This window comes from Heloderma suspectum, chromosome 4, assembly GCF_057233095.1.
Source record: "Heloderma suspectum isolate Gila_16-S chromosome 4, 16-S_ref, whole genome shotgun sequence".
NCBI classification, from domain to species: domain Eukaryota; kingdom Metazoa; phylum Chordata; class Lepidosauria; order Squamata; family Helodermatidae; genus Heloderma; species Heloderma suspectum.
In genome coordinates, this window is record NC_139461.1 from 26,361,546 (window position 1) to 26,374,526 (window position 12,981).

The 12,981-nt window shown below is 45.4% G+C and overlaps 1 protein-coding gene across 1 annotated transcript in view; it reads right to left on the bottom strand.

Moving 5' to 3' along the window:
- The window catches only part of COL14A1 (collagen type XIV alpha 1 chain), a 208,779-nt gene extending 197,794 nt beyond the window's left edge, over positions 1 to 10,985 (bottom strand). Inside the window, exon 1 of the mRNA XM_084848878.1 lies at positions 10,686 to 10,985. The gene's annotated coding sequence lies outside the window, so the exon portion shown is untranslated. The remainder of the gene's footprint in view (positions 1 to 10,685) is intronic.
- Positions 10,986 to 12,981: the final 1,996 nt, after the last annotated feature.

Here is a 12,981-nt window from a genome sequence, read left to right on the forward strand (position 1 = left end):
GAAATTCAGGCTGGGGGGGAGGCGCCTCGCCTCGCCTCGCCCGCGAAATAAAAAGTTAAAAAAAAAACAAAGACGCCCCCGTGATAGGCTACGTGACAATTAACGTAGCCTATCACGGCTAGATCTGCAAAGTCAGCCGTGATAGGCTACGTTAATCGTCACGTAGCCTATCACGGGTGACTTTAAAAAAAAAAAGCGCGTACGCAAATGGCGGCCCCCATAGGGAGCCGCCATTCGCGTTCCTTATTTGGTCGCTGTAGTCTACGTAAATCTTTACGTAGACTACGGCGAAAATAAGGGCAACGCAAATAGCGTTGCCCTTATTTTTGCCGTAGTCTACATAATCTTTACGTAGACTACAGCGACCAAATAAGGAACGTGAATGGTGGCTCCCTATGGGGGCTGCCATTAGCCGTACGCGTTTTTTTGTTTTTTTTTTAAAGTCGCCCATGATAGGCTACGTGACGATTTACGTAGCCTATCACGGCTGACTTTGCAAATCTAGCCGTGATAGGCTACGTTAATCGTCACGTAGCCTATCACGGGGGCGTTTTTTTTTTTACTTTTATTGGAATGGCAGCGGTGGCAGTCAAAGACCTGCCCCTCCCCTATCAAAGACCTGACGAACCGCCGCCGGGACCCGCTGCCGGGAGGGACATTCGGGAAAGGTAAGTCCTGTCCCGGGGGGGGGTGCGGGGGGGGGGGTGCGGAGAATTTCTCCCCAAAACTACTTCGGGGGGCCGAACACGTTGGCACTCAGCCCCCCGAAGTTTCGGGGAGAAATTCTCCCCCATCCCTATTTCAAAGGCAGCCCCACGGATAACGCATTGCAGTAATCCAGACGAGAAGTTATCAGAGCGTGGATAACTGTAGCTAGGCTATCTCTGTCCAGATAAGGGCGTAGTTGGTATACCGGCCTAAGCTGATAAAAAGTGCTCCGTGCCACTGAGTTCATCTGTGCCTGAAGTGACAGTTCTGGATCCAAGAGCACCCCCAAACTACGAACGTGATCCTTTAGGGGGAGTGCAACCCCCTCCAGAACAGGTTGAACATCACCTAGTCGGGCAGACAAACCACCCACTAACAGTACCTCCGTCTTGCCTGGACTGAGTTTCAGTTTACTGGCCCTCGTCCAGTCCATTACCGTGCCCAGGCACTGATTCAGAACAGCCACTGCCTCACCTGGGTTTGATGAGAAAGAGAGGTAGAGCTGGGTGTCATCTGCATATTGATGGCACCTCAGTCCACACCTCCGGATAACCTCCCCCAGCGGTTTCATGTAGATGTTAAACAGCATGGGGGATAAAATAGAGCCCTGTGGAACCCCATGGCACAAGAGCCATGGCACAGAGCAATAATCCCCCAGCACCACCTTCTGGAATCTGCCATCCAAGTAGGAGTGGAACCACTGCAGTATATATAACTTCAGATATATTTGCTGCAGTTACTTTCTTACATACAGGTCAATCCGTTTGCTTTGTTTTCACCAAAGGAATCTGTGCCTTCAGCAAGCACATGTAGTTTATAACAATATTGCTCTACAATGACTCAGTTTGCTCGTCGTGCTCAGTTCCTGCGTTAAACACCCAGGAACATGTGGCCACTCAGGAGCAAATGCACTGCCTCCCACCCACTCACTGCTTCCACTTTCCAAAACAACCCAAGAACACCCCATTGCTGGGTTGTTTCATGAAGTCCGAACCCAGGAAGCTGGGTTGTTTAGGGGTTAAAAAGCCCAGAGGTAAGCCAACAATCACCCATGGTTTGTTGGGTTAACGGGGTAAGTGTGCAAAAGGCAGCACACTTGCTTACACTAGATATTGGCACTTCCTGGGTTAAACAAGTAGGAATTGTCGTTACATGCAAACTGAATCAAAGTAGAACCAAGCAGCTGGGTAGACATATAGGTTTGCCTGAAGTTCAGAGTCTATGGGCCTAATTTCCTCTTCACTATAAGCTGGAATGGTTTGAATCTGGCATCTGGGCAAATAGCAAAATACAGGCTAGTGCATGCATGCATACATATACATACATACACCTATATACACATACATTATTATTATTATTATTATTATTATTAATTACATTTCTATACAGCCCATAGCCGAAGCTCTCAAGGCGGTTTACAGAAGTTAAAACATTAAAATTCAATAAACAAACTTTAAAAGCCATTTATATAAAAGGACACAGACAATATACACAAATAACCTATAATTAAAAATTTTGAACAGTCAGTCATAACTGAAGACACATCCAGGACCAATTAAAACTCATCATGTGCCGCCAAATGCCTGGGTGTTAACCTGGCGCCGAGAAGATGATAATGTTGGTGCCAGACAGACCTCTTTGGGGAGCTCATTCCACAGGTGAGGGGCTACCCCTGAGAAGGCCCTCTTCCTTGTTGCCACCTTCCGAGCTTCCCTCGGAGGAGACACTTTGAGAAGGAAATTAGATGCAGAGCGTAGCGCACAGGTCAGTTCATTTCAGGAGAGGCATGCTGTCAGGTATTGCATGTATGCATGTATACATTCAGGAATACACAAACCCTATGCAGACATTTATTTATTTATAACATTTTTAGCCACTTTTTAGGGCTACAACATCAGAAAAGGATGTACAAGGAATGTGAGAAGGTATAATACAAATTGTGTGTGCACGTGTGTATGCATGTGTGTATATATATGTGTGTGTGTGTGTGTGTGTGTGTATATTATACACACACACACACACACACACACACACAGAGTGCCTTGCATAAGTATTAATCCCCCTTTGACTTTTCCACATTTTGTTGTGTTACAACCTGGAATTAAAATGGATTCAATTAGGATTTCTTGTCACTGATCTATACAAAATAGTCCGTAATGTCGAAGTCGGGGAAAATCTACATATTTTAGAAAATGATTTAAAAATAAAAAAACTGATCAGTCTGGACCCCTTTGCTGTGACACCCCTAAATAAGCTCTGGTGCAACCAACTGCCTTCAGAAGTCTTATTCTGGTTGTACTGTTATTTTGTGTTTAAGCTTTCATATTTTATATTGTTTTGGCTGTGCTTCGTGGTTTTAATTTTTGTGAACCACCCAGAGAGCTTTGGCTATTGGGCAGTATATAAATAAATAAATAAATAAAATAGGCCACATAATTAGTTGAATGGAGTCTACCTGTGTGCAATTCAAGTGTCACATGATCTCAGATTAAATATACCTGTTTCTGGAAGGCCCCAGATTTTGTTGGAGAGCATATCAACATCATGAAGACCAAGGAGCTATCAAAATAAGTCCAGGATAAAGTTCTGGAGAAGCACCAAGCAGGGTTGGGTTATAAAAAAATATATCAAACTATGAACATCCCCTGGAGCACTGTTAATTGATTATTACAAAATGGAAAGAATAAGGGACAACCACGACTCTGCCTAGAGAAAGCCATCCACCAAAGCTCACTGACCAGGTAGGGAGAGCATTAGTTAGAGAAGCAATCAAGAGGCCAATGGTAACTCTGAAGAAGCTGGCGAGGTCCGCAGCTGAGATGGGAGAAACCATCCATGGGACAACTGTCACCTGGACGCTCCACAAAGGTGGGCTTTATGGAAGAATGGTGAGAAGAAAGCCATTGCTGAAAAAAAACACCATGTCAAACCCCATTTGGATTTTGCCAAAAGGCATGTGGGGGACACAACAAACATGTGGGAAAAGGTTCTCTGGTCTGATGAGACCAAAACTGAACTTTTTGGCCTTACCGCAAAATGCTATGTGTGGCGCAAAGCCAACAGTGCTCATCGCCCTGAGAACACCATCCCCACGGTGAAGCATGGTGGTCGCAGCATCACACTGTGGGGGTGCTTTTCATTGGCAGGGACTGGGAAACTGGTCAGGATTGAGGGCAAGATGGTTGGAGCCAAATACCGGGCAATTCTAGAGGAAAAGCTGTTTTGTGCCACAACTTTTGTACCACAATAAAAATATTTTGCATCTTCAAAGTGTTAAGTATGTTGTGTAAATCAACTGTTAAAAATGCCAATTAAATCCATTTTAATTCCAGGTTGTAGCACAACAAAATGTGGAAAAGTCAAAGGTGGGTGAACTCTTGAGAAGGATACCTGAGTAAGATCTGATTGTATGGGTGGAGACATACAGATAACCTGTTCCCAAACTGTTTAGGGTTTTAAAGGTTAATGTCAGGGTGGAAACTGAGCCCATAGAACCCCAGAGCAGTTCTGATTCTGAGGAGGAACAGCAATCCATGGGAGAGGAGCTCGCTCATCTCTCACAAGCACAGCAGCTGGCAGAGATTCCTCCTGCCAGCATTCCTGGGAGAGATAGTGACCCTGGCAGCGAGAGTGCACTGGAGGGGGGCTTGCTGGACGCTCGGCACAGATGCAGGGAGCAACGACAGATAGAGGGTGCAGAAAGGAGGCGTTCCGCTCATTTGGCACTCAGACAACGGTCGCATCCTGAGGACCCAAGGGAAACAGGGAGGATCTCTCCCTAGCCCATAAGTTCAGGGTCTTCCCGTGGTTCCCCTTCAAACGGGGACCAACTGCCTTAACTGGAGCTTAGGCTACTCTGTTATCTTTCCCCAGTGCTGTTCCTTGCTTAGTCACTAGTGATTAGTATCTGAAAGAGTCATAAAGGAATAAAGCCTTGGAAAGAATCCTCGTCGTCTGTGTCCTGAGTTGGCTATTGGAAGGGACTGCAAGAGGCAGCTAGGGCGCTCCTGACAGCTAAGACTAGCACTTTGAATTGGCCCAAGAATTGGCTACTAGTAGCCAATATAGTTAATGCAAAACTGGAGTTGTGTGTTCTAACTTTCTGATGTCCATTAGGACCTTGGTGGCAGCTTTTGCTCCAGCTGTAGCTTCTGAACCATCCTCAAATGCAGACCCTATAAAGTGCTTTATGGTAGCCCATTTTGGAGGTAACCAGTGCATGGGTAACCACTGCCAGGTCTGTCCACTCCAAATAGGGCTTCAGGCCATACACACTCCCCTGCGGAGTCCATTTTATAATCAGGTTGCCACATAATCTAGAAGGCCTGTTCTTGTGTCCCCACCAGCCAAATTCCATCAGTGCTGGTACTGCAAAAAGAGCCTCAGAAACTGAGTGAAGTTCTCCAAGTGAAGAAAGGAGAAAGCCGCATAAATAGGGTTGGAAATCTCACAGGGAGCCCGCTGCTCTGCACTGCAGAAGTTCCCCTCCAGTGTTTGGAGGGCTGTGTCAGCAAGGATGCCATAGAACCACCTTCTCCAATCTGGTGCCCTCCAGACGTTTTGGGCTACAATTCCCAGCAATCCTGACCACTGGCCATGCTGGCCAAGGCTGATAGGCACTGGAAGTCCAAAACAGCTGGAGAGTGCTAGGCTGGAGAAGGCTGTCTTCTGCCATAAAAATGTTAGTCTTTGAAGATACCGCAAGACTCTTTGTTGTCTATTGTGCTTGGTTTCCTAGCCCTTTCTGGAAACCAGGGTGAGGGAGAATGGTCCAATCTCAAATTCTCCCTCCTGAGGTCATAGCAGAGTCTACAGCTCAGGAGGGGAAATCCACCATATCCTTGATTCAAGAGGACTTCAACTGTCAGGATAAATATAATTAGGCTGAAGGATCCTCAAGGTATTAAGAAGATGCACATGCTAGGGGCAGAAAACAGCAGGGGCCAGAATACAACAGTGAAGAAAAAGCAGGGTCAGGTCAAAAATGTTTGAGAGCTACTCCTCCAGCCTAGCAGTTTCCTGTAAAAACTCGAACGTTTTACCAATGAAGCATTCACTAACATGATTTTAAAGCTAATGTACAATCCAAAGATATTGTCTCCAGGACAAAATAGCATGACTGACCAAAAAGAAAAGAAACCTTGATGCAACATCTGTGTTACTTCAAGTTAAAAGTGACATTCAATTACTTCCTATGAATTGGGAAAGCAGTGGCTACAGAAGTCATACATAGTAGGAAATTAAGATATTAATAGTGAGCACATTGCTTGACAGAAGTGTTTTCAGGATCCTTTTCCCGAATCTCTTCAAACTGGCCCAGAAATTGTATTCTTTTCTATATAGAACTGGGGAGGCTGCCATATGTTTGTCTATAGACAACCTGGTGCCATCCAGATTTTTGGACTACAACTGCCATCAGCCTCAGCCAGCATAGCTAATGATCAGGGCCTAAGGGAATTGTAGTCCAAAACATCTAGAGGGCATCAGGTTGCCTACCCCTGCCTTAAATACAAACCATGCCAACATCAGGGTTGCTGAGTTTTGCTAACCTTTCAGGCTCTGTGACTTTAACAGCTGTATAATAGGCAGAAATTTGATGGTGCAACTTTTCCCACCATGGCCATTTAATTTAATTTGTTGTTTTAATATGAGTTGCTTTTTGATAAAAGTCTAAAAAGCAACTTACACGATAAAAACTTTAAAACAATAAAATCCCAAGCATCAAGAAAAAGAAAGAAACAGCAGCTGAACAAATACTAGTAAAACAGTCAATACAATCCATACATTCAGGAAAAGGCAGGAAAAGGAATTTAGTTAAATAGCTCTGGCAAATAAATAATGATAATTAGCAAGACTTAACCTGGTACCTGAATATTACTAATGTAGGCTCATAAGAACAGCCCTGCAGGATCAGACCAAAGATCTATCTGTTCCAGTATCCTGTTTGTACAGTGACCAATGAGATGCCTATGAAAGCCCACAAGCAGGACATGAATGCAATAGCACCTTCCTGCTCATATCCCCTAGGAACTGGTATACAGATGCACACCACCTCTGATACTGGAGGTAATATATAGCCATCAAGACTAGTAGCCATGGATAGCCTTATGCTCCATACAAATTGGTTGGGGAGGCTATTTCAATGACAGGCACCACCACTCAAAAGGCCCTGTCCTTGCAATGATGGAAAGAGATTTACTTAAAGTTGCATCTCTGCCAGGAAAAATAGTAGTAGCCCTATAATGCATGCACCCCATCCTGAAGCTCTGGAGCCAGGTGGTCCTGCCTTACACATCCTGTCAAACACCTGCAAAACCAATCTTACACTGTAGTTGACTCAGGTACTTCAGTTCAATTCTTTCCTTCCATGTAATGTCACCAGATGACAGGGCTCCTGTGCCTGTAATCATTGGAATGGGGAATTTCAGCAGGTGCAGCTTCTGCATCGTCCCACCCTAGATGCCAGCTCTGTTCCTGTATAGACTGACTAGCTGGAAGAATTTCTTAGCACACCACCTGTTCCTCCCCTGCAGCGCTTAATGGTGCAGGAGCCTACTCAGGATCTGTTAACGTGTATGGCAACTGTGTCTTTAGGAGTCTTTTGTTGCCAAGCAAAACTTTATCCAGGTTGTCCACATATTGTTGGAAGGTCCAGAGACTGGATTGTTTTGAAGAGCTAGAACATCTGCAAAATATATGATGGCAAGAAAACTATGCAGTGCAATCCTATGCACGTTTACTTGGATGTAAGACTGATGATCTTCAATGGGGATTACTCCCAGTTACACCTGCATAGGATTGCGTTTTTCAAACATGAAAACTGATACATAGGGTGTCCCTCAAAGCAAAAAGCACTGAAGACATCATGATTAGAATAAATCAATAGTGGAAAGGAGGAGGTTTGTGTATGGTGTTCAAAAACAATAGAGTTAGAAGATTAAATTGCAACCATTTCACTGATATATTTTCCCACATCGTGCATTTTTTTTTTGGCTATCCCACACATATGGGACACAAATACAACAGGTGAAGCTGTTCTAGCTGCTACTATGAAGGTTCTTAGAAGCCAACTAAGATTGGCGCCAGCCAGAGGCCACATTGTGAATTCTGGCTGTGGAGAGTAGGAGGAGAGGAACAGCAATGGTTTCGCCTGTACATCTGCCTGGCAGTTGTGTTCTTCACACAGTGGCCACACAGGAGAAACATTTAGCTATGTGCATATGTTCTGGGAGCAGGCCAGCCCTGGGTGACTTGATGGGAATGCAGAGCAGATGGCTGCAAGCAGAGTTAGCAAGTGTGGCATCCGACAAATTCTAGAACAGGGGGTGTTGAACCTCTTTCAGATCAAGCACTGAATTTAATTTTGGAGAAGCACTTGAGACTGCATTCCAGTGATGGGTGAAGTCCAAGGCAAAGGGGGTGAGGTGAAAGGCAAAATTAGGTAGGCCCAATGGGAAGGACTGGGGACCAAGGTGGGCTGGACCTGGATGTGGAGCCTGAGGTTCAGCACCCCTGCTCTAGACTATACCCGGTTTGTTCAACTCACCGTCAAATAAAAAGTGGGATCACTCCACATTACCCATAACTATGCATTGAAAGGGAGGAAAATCCAGCCTTTTGTCACCCTGAACACAAGTATTATACATGGTTGCATACTTTGGATTTTAGAAATACTGGCCTTCTGGATGGGACCAAGATGTGAATCCGAGGCAGGAGAAGTGACAGAGCATGGCTGAGTGGGCTGACCCAGTAAGCAAGCAGGCAGTGGCATCTATGGCTCCTCCTTCTCACTACCACCATTGTGTGGGTCAGAGTGAGAGACAGGTGAACAGGCAGGTTACAATGGGTGAAGAGGAGCAGCAACTCCAGGCAGGTCTTGTCAGTGGGCCCCTGCTGGAGTGTAGGCCCATGGGAGCTGCCTGACCATGCCTACCTTTGACGCTGTCCCTGTCCAGCAAGACCAAAGGTCCATCTAGACCAGCAGCTTTATCTTCTGTAGACATCTGCCACTTGTCCCTGGGAACCTCAGAAGTCAGGCATGATTTGTCCCTAGCATCTAGTAACTGATGCTAGCCGAGGCATGCTGCCTCTGAGGGCGCTCTACAGGCACCCAAACCATGTAACTCCTGCCCCCTCATAAATGGGTGGCACCAAGTCTTACAAGCTTTTGGCACTAACTAAAGACCTATTTGGTTACGCAGGCCTTTGATTACATTTTTCTCACTTTTCTTTTGCTGCTTCATGCAGGCAGTTATTTATCTGTTACTGTTGTCCTGTATTTGATTGTGGGTTGTTGTTGTTGTCAATGCTGTATTTTACTGCACTGTATCCCTGCTTTGGGATTATTTTATAATGAAAAGCAAGTAAGGCATTTCATAAATAAATAAATAAGGAACTAGAAGCCAGTAAAAGACTTTACAATATCAGAGTCCCATGCATGGGCCTTGAAACTTTTTTAACTGGCGAAACTCGCCAGTTAAAAAGAGAGAGAGAGAGAGAATGGTGAAGGGGTAAAGGGCAGAATTTGGAAAAAGCCACCCTGATTGCATCTTGCCTGTGCGTTATCGCCATCATCATCTGTGAAATGCCTCTGGGGAAGAGTAATAAAAGCATAGGCCAAAGAGCACTTAAGCTAATGGGGGAAGGAAGAAAAGATGAAAAGTCCAATATTGAACACCGCTCTAATTTGTGTGACTGTAGTAGTTAAAAGTGTTGGGCTAGGACCTGGGAGACCCAAGTTCAAACCCCCACTCAGCCATGAAGCCCACTGAGTGACCATGGGCCAGTCTATCTCTGACTGTCATCCCAACCTACTTCACAGGCTTGTGTGGAAAAAATGGGGGTGGGGGAGAAGCAGATATATATACTGCTTTCAGCTCCTTGGAGCAAAGGTGGGGTATAAATGCAACATATAAATAAAACAAACCTCTGCACTGAACAGGCCATTTCCACTAGCGATGCCCAAATCAGTTTTTGCCTTTGCCGCATCTGTAATACGAAGGCAGAGCCTCCAATGGCAAGAATGTACGTTTAGCTTAGAAGCAGAGCTTCTTCCACTTTCCGCCTCGACTTAACAACATCCACAGATCACAAGCCAAAATACAAATCCACACATGATGCTCAAAGCAGTTTGTGCATTTAGCACATTTTGTAGAATGCAGCAAACGTGCTGGAATTTCCCTTAGATTTCAGAATGGAACCTCCGTTAACAACATTCCTGCTTCAGGCGCACAGAACACGGCGAGAGCGCCAGGGAACGCTTTCCAGCAGCTGTGTGACAGGCCCATAGGGCAGCCTTCCCCAACATGGTGCCCTCCAGATGTGCTGGACTACAACTCCCATCATACCCACCTGGCGCTGGGTTAAGGAAAGCTGATAGCCAGGAGTGAAAATGCCCAGAGGGAGGGAGACGACGTGCACGCGCTGGCTTCAGAAGCGCCCCCTCCCCTTTCAATATTTCACCGCCCTTCTTCGGAGAAAGAAGCTGGTTTCAGAGTGCTTAATTCTTCGTGCGAGAGCTACCGGGGTTGAAGCTCGCCTTGAAGCAATTGCCTCTGCCCTAAAGCCCTTCCTCTCGGCTGAACGTTACACGGTGCGGAGTAAGGGCTCTCCGCATACGCACGTACCCCTCTCTCTCCGCGATGAGCCTTGGCGTTGGAGTGGGGAAGATCTGCAGGCTTGGCCTTGGCTCAGATTTAGCCAAACCTTGAGAACCAGTTACAAACCAACAGGCTTTCTGCACATGCTCATTGCCACGCTCTCCTTTGGTATTACTCAACCGATACCGGGGTAACGGGCCCCAAGTCAGATTAAGCCTTGAGAACCTCAAGGGATGATATCGGCGCAGGGTCTGCTTCACTCAGCCGGCAAGAACCCCCGACACCCACCCACCCCGAATAACTCAGCCCAAAGCAGGGAGATACCACCTTCCTGTATATCCAAATTAGACAATTCCACGCCACAAGCACAATACACACCCAAATGTACAGTCGCATCCCCAAAACGTATACAGGGACAGAAAATGTTCGCTTTCCTCCCCCGCCCATCTTCCGACGTCTTTTCTTATCTTCATATCTCTCGGGAAATTATTTATACCCCATCATTAGCCGTCTCCGAGTCCGATCTTTCTTTGTTCGCTGATGAAGCGAAGGTATGAAAAACCAAGCGATTCCTTAAGGCTGCCTGCAGATAGTTAGACGTGTTCCCCCTTCTTCCCACTCGCCCCCCCTTCTTAAGATTTGTTTTAACCCTCTTATGAAAATAATAATCGCTCCCCCAAACTTTTTTTTTTTTTAAACCTTACACAAACGCTTTGTAAAAACAGATGACAAGGGGATGAGAAGGGGGGCGGGGGTGAATCAAACAAACCTTTGCAGTCATGAGTAATTTCTAAGTTCCTTGGAAAGTGGATGGCAGAAAGCAGGCTTTGCAGAAACACACACACAAATACACAGCAGTCTTCTTTTTTTAAAAAAGCAGCTAACTTAACTCTTTTGGGGGAAAAAAGTTTCTTTCCACCCCTCTCCAGTTGCTCTTCTCTTCTCAGCGCTGGATTCGATGAGCAGCAGCAATGGGAGAGAAAGAAGGCAGCCAATTAAAGATTAGAAGGTGGGAAGAAGAAAGGGGAGAAGGGGAAGAAAAAACCAACCCCATATGCAAGAACCAGCACTAACATATATTTCCCCATCCTTTACCTTCTCTATTCTGGTCCTAAATTCAGAAAGGGCGATCTGAGGATTGCCAGGTGTAATGGCAAGGAGGCAAAATGCCAGTCTTTTGGCTCAACAGAAAGGCTTTCACCAAGTATGGGAAATAGGTTTACAAATCCATCTTGGGAAGGGAGGGGAGTGGTCTTTAGAAGCCACTGTTCCCACAATATTTATTTGGCACACAGACAGAAGTTTCCCTGATAGTTCCAGAAAATAAAGGCATATCTGCATGACAGATTTTTGAACTGGTTTAGGATGCAATTCTAGATACACTTACCTGGGAGTAAAGCTCCTTTAAAAAAAAAAAAAAGAAATCTGAACAAACATGTGTAGGGTTGCATGCTATAAAATCATACCTTCTCCACTATTGTTCTGTGAGGAAGTGTTTCTCAGTAGCCTCAATAAACTAAAGTTCCTAATACTTGTGGGGGGTGGGGGAGAGAAGGAGGAAGCCATGACAGTTACTTGATATAAGCACAACTATAGGTTTGCAGTGCAGATCTGCTCTCAACAATGCAAAAATAAGTGCTTTCCCCCCTCTGTTGGATCATTTACTGTTGATGTGGGAAGATGCAAACTTTCGAATTACATAGAACTCTTCATCACTCGTAATTCTTAATGTATTTGCTGCTCACGGCTGCGTCTCTAGTTCAAGCTGTACTGGTTCAATGCCAGGGTGTGGGGATGGGGAGACAAAGCACTCCCAGAAAGTTTTGTTTTTCAAAATTATAATTGCAGGGGATCCAGCTTGCTGGAAATTCACACCCTCTCTGCCCCTACTCCTTAATAACCTAAGAAGAGCCCTGCTGGATCAGACCAAGGACCCATCTAGTCCAGCATTCTGTTCACACAGTGGCCAGCCAGCTGCCTGTGGGAAGCCCACAAGCAAGACATGAGCACAACAGCACCCTTCCACACGTGTTCCCCAGCAACTGGTTATACAAAGGTATACTCCCTCTGAACCTGGAGGTTATATATAGCCATCATGATAACCAAATCATTCTTAGATTTGAAGGGGGGTTGCTGTGGTTATGCAGTGTTATAAGCGGGCAAAATGTTGGGACTGAAAATGGGCTCTAGGACAAATCTTGGTTCTCTGAGCCAAAATATCAGATCAGTTATCTGATCTCCCAACTATCTTTCATTTTTTGTTCTACCCTAGAGCCAAACTACATGTTACACTCATTGCATAGAGTATAGCTGAGGGTTAGCTTTTTCTTTATTCTAATGTAAGCATATACAGCCCCAGTTTGGATTGGAACCACCACACTGGGAGGGGAATATTAAACCTCACACACACACCCTTTGGTTCTTGAAATTCCATGGACACCAATGGAAACTTCTTCTTTTGCTACCCCCTCACCAGGGCGGGAGGAGGGGGGAACATTCAGGAAACAAACAGCAGGGAGTGGGGTGGAAGTCTAATCCTCCCCTCCTGGTGTGTGGTGATCCAAACTGGGGCCTTGCAGATTTGCACTAAAAAAGTTTATTCTTTATTAATTACATTTTACACTGTCCAATAGCCAAAATTAACTTTCCAGTACGTGATCAACATAATGTGTAG